General features: G+C 46.5%; 1 long non-coding RNA gene across 1 annotated transcript; it reads right to left on the bottom strand.

Annotated features, from left to right (window-relative positions):
• Positions 1 to 1,620: 1,620 nt before the first annotated feature.
• LOC137356198 (uncharacterized) lies at positions 1,621 to 4,157 on the bottom strand. Its single transcript, XR_010971021.1, has 3 exons — positions 4,052 to 4,157; positions 2,420 to 2,464; positions 1,621 to 1,832 (listed from the first exon to the last, which is right to left on the bottom strand). It is a non-coding gene; the product is annotated as an uncharacterized lncRNA (long non-coding RNA).
• Positions 4,158 to 4,634: the final 477 nt, after the last annotated feature.

The raw sequence follows: 4,634 nt of genomic DNA, 5'->3' as shown, positions 1-4,634 counted from the left end.
TGGTGTCCCTGTCTCACTGCAGTTACTGTCTCCCCTCTCACCATCTCCATCTGCTGGTGTCCCTGTCTCACTGCAGTTACTGTCTCCCCTCTCACCATCTCCATCTGCTGGTGTCCCTGTCTCACTGCAGTTACTGTCCCCCTCTCACCATCTCCATCTGCTGGTGTCCCTGTCTCACTGCAGTTACTGTCCCCCTCTCACCATCTCCATCTGCTGGTGTCCCTGTCTCACTGCAGTTACTGTCTCCCCTCTCACCATCTCCATCTGCTGGTGTCCCTCTCTCACTGCAGTTACTGTCTCCCCTCTCACCATCTCCATCTGCTGGTGTCCCTGTCTCACTGCAGTTATTGTACCCCCTCTCACCATCTCCATCTGCTGGTGTCCCTGTCTCACTGCAGTTATTGTACCCTCTCTCACCATCTCCATCTGCTGGTGTCCCTGTCTCACTGCAGTTACTGTACCCCCTCTCACCATCTCCATCTGCTGGTGTCCCTGTCTCACTACAGTTATTGTCCCCCCGCTCACCATCTCCATCTGCTGGTGTCCCTGTCTCACTACAGTTATTGTCCCCCCCTTTCACCATCTCCATCCAGCGACCCGGGTTCGATTCTGGGTCCTGCCCGTGTGGAGTTTGCAAGTTCTCCCTGTGTCTGCGTGGGTTCCCTCCGGGTGCTCCGGTTTCCTCCCACATGCCAAAGACTTGCAGGTTGATTGGTTAATTGGCCATTATAAATTGTTCCTAGTCTAGGTCGGTAGTAGGGAAATATAGGGACAGGTGGGGATGTGTTCGGGATATGGGAGTAATGTAGAATTAGTATAAATGGGTGCTTGATGGTCGGCACAGACTCGATGGGCTGAAGGGCCTGTTTCAGTGCTGTATCTCAAAAACTAAAAACAATATTCAGGTCCATTGACTTCAATGGCTATTTTTTTTTGTATTCTTTCGTGGGATGTGGGTGCTGTGCATCCCTAACTGCCCTTGACAACTGAATGACTTGCTGGGCCATTTCAGAGGGCAGTTAAGAGTCAAGCACATTGCCGCGAGTCTGGAGTCAAATGTGGGCCAGACTGGGGAAAGGACGGCAGATTTCCTTCCCTGAAGGGCATCAGTGAACCAGATGGGTTTTCACAACAATCGATGAGAATTTCATGCTTAGACTCGTTTTTAATTCCAGATTTCTTTTTTTTTTATTTGTTATTCCAATTTAGATTCCACCAGCTGCTGCTGTGGGATTTGAACACATGTCCCCAAGTCATTGTCCTGGGCCTCTGGATGACTAGCTCAGTGATCTTGCCACCACGTCACTGTCTCCCCCCCCCACCCCATCTCGAAGCGAATATCGGGCCCTCTATAAACCAGGTGATGTGGTACCAGCCGTCCAAGACAGTTTTCTAGTGCGTTCTTTGACGTGGGCCATGTTTTATTGGTGCAGACCCTCATCTTGCCGCCCTCAACCATATCCAAGTGTGATTCAGGCTGACCGTGCATCGCAAGAGGGGACTCCACGGGGCATCTGGAGTTTGATGCACGGCCAATTCACGGATGTTGTAGCCACTGGAAATGAAGTGCAAGTCATTTCGAGCTGCAGAAATCGTTGCCGAGGAATACAAAGGAAGTGGTTCCATTCAAAATGAGCAATTTATACACATAATACTGACAAAGATCACAATGGAGGTGTCACTTTTGTTTCTTTCGCCATTTTGCCTTGTAAATGATGCCAAGGAATTGACGCCATTGACATCTCATATGGAAGTATCATCATCTATGTATTCAGTGCGGTCGAGTTCCTCCTGATTCACAATTAGTGGCTGCAGATGATGAGTCCGGCTTTCTGTCGAATGGAAATATACATTGTGATGGAACCATGATATAGATAAACATTACAGCTTAACAATAAAGTCAATTAATTAACCTATATTTTGGACTGGCTGCATTTGTTTTGCTTCATGCATTTTCTTCCGGGAATGTCCCCATTGATTATTCTGCAAGATGCCCAGACCATAGTTTCCACACGGATGCCTGGTCATATTTGGTGCTGCATTACATCACCGGGTGGGGGCCGGGGATGTGGGTGCGGGGTGCGGGCCTTCTTAAAGGTTGGGACTGGGAGGGAGGTATGGGTTAGGTCATCCACAAGAGTGTCATTACGACTGAGTCTCATCTTCCTGGGGAAATTCCATCACCGGTTGCAAAGTATGCAGCCGTGTCGGAGATTGATCCAGGAGATTGGAAGATGCACAAATGAGGATGTTCCATTTCAAGATAGCTCCCATGATGGCAGCTCCTGACTGAGCGATATTTCTCTGAGAACCTGTCTCCCAGCGTGACTAAAACAAAAAAAATGTACAGGCAATGAGGAAGGTGAAAAAAGAATGATTTTGTTCAACGAACGGTTATAACTAACAGAAAAATACTGACCAGGCAGAAGCTCTTTTCTCCAGAAAAGAGAAGTCTGGGAGAAGTCTGTAAAAATATGAAGGGATTTCAGAGGGTAGACATAATGAAGATGTTAACCACTTACTGAGGAACCCAAAAACTAGGTGTCATAAATATAAGACAGTCACGAATAAACCCAGTAAGGAATTCAGAGGCAGCAATTTTAATTCAGCGAGGAGTTACAATGTAAACAATGGTACCAATGTTGGGACATATCTATTCCATGCTCCACAAAATTTCGACAAGACAAACAGAGTAGAAAAGTGGGGGGCGGCGGTGTGTGTGTGGCGGGGGGGGGGGGGGTGGATAGCCTTGTTAATAAGGACGTTAGTTGGCCCAGCAAATCAGGAAGTAGAATCAGTCTGGGTGGAGATTAGGACTTTGCTCGAGCCATCGTCCCAAAGAACCATAGCCACCTCTCCCCATTAGAGAGAAACAGTTGGTAATATAGCCTGAGGGTCACATTTCTCAAGCGTGGGGCAAGGTGCCAAGTGCTACCACAGACAGAACCCGCGCTGTTGGCATGTTTCTGCAATTCACGCTAGCCATCTAGCCAACTGAGCTAACCCGACCCTGAAGATTGGGAATAAGAAGGGTCAGAAAACGCTGATGAGAGTAGTTCTTGCCCCCCACACCAACACCCACCACCCCCCCTCCCTAATAGTAGTTATACCGTTCAATAGGCATTAGGAGATGAGTCTATAAAATACTTTCGTAGCTGTTTCCTGTGAGCAATATGTTGTCGAACCAACTGAGGATAAAGCTATTTTCAATCTAATGTTGTGCAATGAGGCAGGATTAATTAGTAATGTCATTGTCAAAAGATCCACGGGAAATAGTGACCATAATACAACTAAACTGAACATTAAGTTTGAAAAGGGCATACTCCGATCACAACAGATAACCTTAAACTTAAAGCCAATGATGGAGGTAAGAGGGGAGAGCTGGCGAGGGTTGATTGGGCAAATAGACTAAAACGCATGGTGAGAGAAACGATTCAAAATTTTGAACAAAAATACATTAGATTGAAAAACAAAACCTCAGCGAGAAAGATCTATCCGTGGCTTACAAAGGAGGTCAAGGATAGTATTAGATTAACAGAAAAAGCTTGCAATGTTGCAAATCTGAGGATTTGGGATGGGAGTGTTTTAGACACCAGGAAACAGCGACCCAAAAGATTGATAAAAAGGGAAAAAATAGAATATGAGAGTAATCTAGCCAGGAATATAAAAATTGATTTCAAGATTATTTACAAGTATTAAAAGGAAGAGAGTAGCTGAAGTCAATATTGATCCCTTGTAAGCAAAAACAGAGAAATTATCCTGGGGAATGAGGAATGGCAGAAACATTGAACACATATTTTGTGCCTGTCTTCACAGTAGAAGACATCAGTTACAAATCAGACATAGAGGGTAACGTGGGGGCTACTAAGAGTGAGAAAGTTGCTGTTGCTGCGATATGGGACATGATATTTGGGAGATGTCTGTGAGAGTTAGGACCCTCGATCCCATGCCATTGGCGATTGATCCACACGATGAGCTTTACACTTGAGGCGGTAGGTTGAAAATCCGTCCATCTCAGAATGACTTGGACATCAATACTTTTCTTTCTTACCTTTCCTTGCCCAAATGAATCCGGATTTCCGATAGTGGTTTCCAACAAAGAATGCAATCACGAGGAAAATTAATGTACCCACGCAAAGGCCGATAATCCCTTTCCTCTTCAGTGATCCTAAGTAAAGTAGGGAAATATAAATACATTTCCATGCACATTTGCAGAAAGTTGAGCCAAATTAAACTAAGAGTATGTGTTATTTCTTCACTGGAAGTGAGCTGTCGCTGGCAAGGCCAGCATTTATTGCTCATTCCTAATGGCCCTTGAAAAGGTACTGGTGAGCCGGGATCTTGAACCGCTGCAGTCCATGTGGTGCAGGTACACCCATTGTGCTGGTACGGAGGGAATTCCAGGATTTTGACCTGGCGAACGTGCAGGAACGTTGACATCATTCCAAGTCGCGATGGTGAGTGACTCGGAGGGGAGCATGTGTTGTCCCGATGCACCTGCTGCTCATGACCTTCTCAGTGGTAGAGGTCACGGGTTTGGAAGGTGCTGTCGTGGGAGACTTGGCGAGTTGCTGCACTTCACCATGTTAGCTACTGTGCGCATGTGCGTGGGGGGGAGGTGGGGGGGGGCGGGT

Source organism: Heterodontus francisci, chromosome 45, assembly GCF_036365525.1.
Source record: "Heterodontus francisci isolate sHetFra1 chromosome 45, sHetFra1.hap1, whole genome shotgun sequence".
Lineage (NCBI taxonomy): Eukaryota > Metazoa > Chordata > Chondrichthyes > Heterodontiformes > Heterodontidae > Heterodontus > Heterodontus francisci.
Note: the sequence above shows the minus strand (reverse complement) of the source record. Positions and strands in the feature narration are given on the sequence as shown.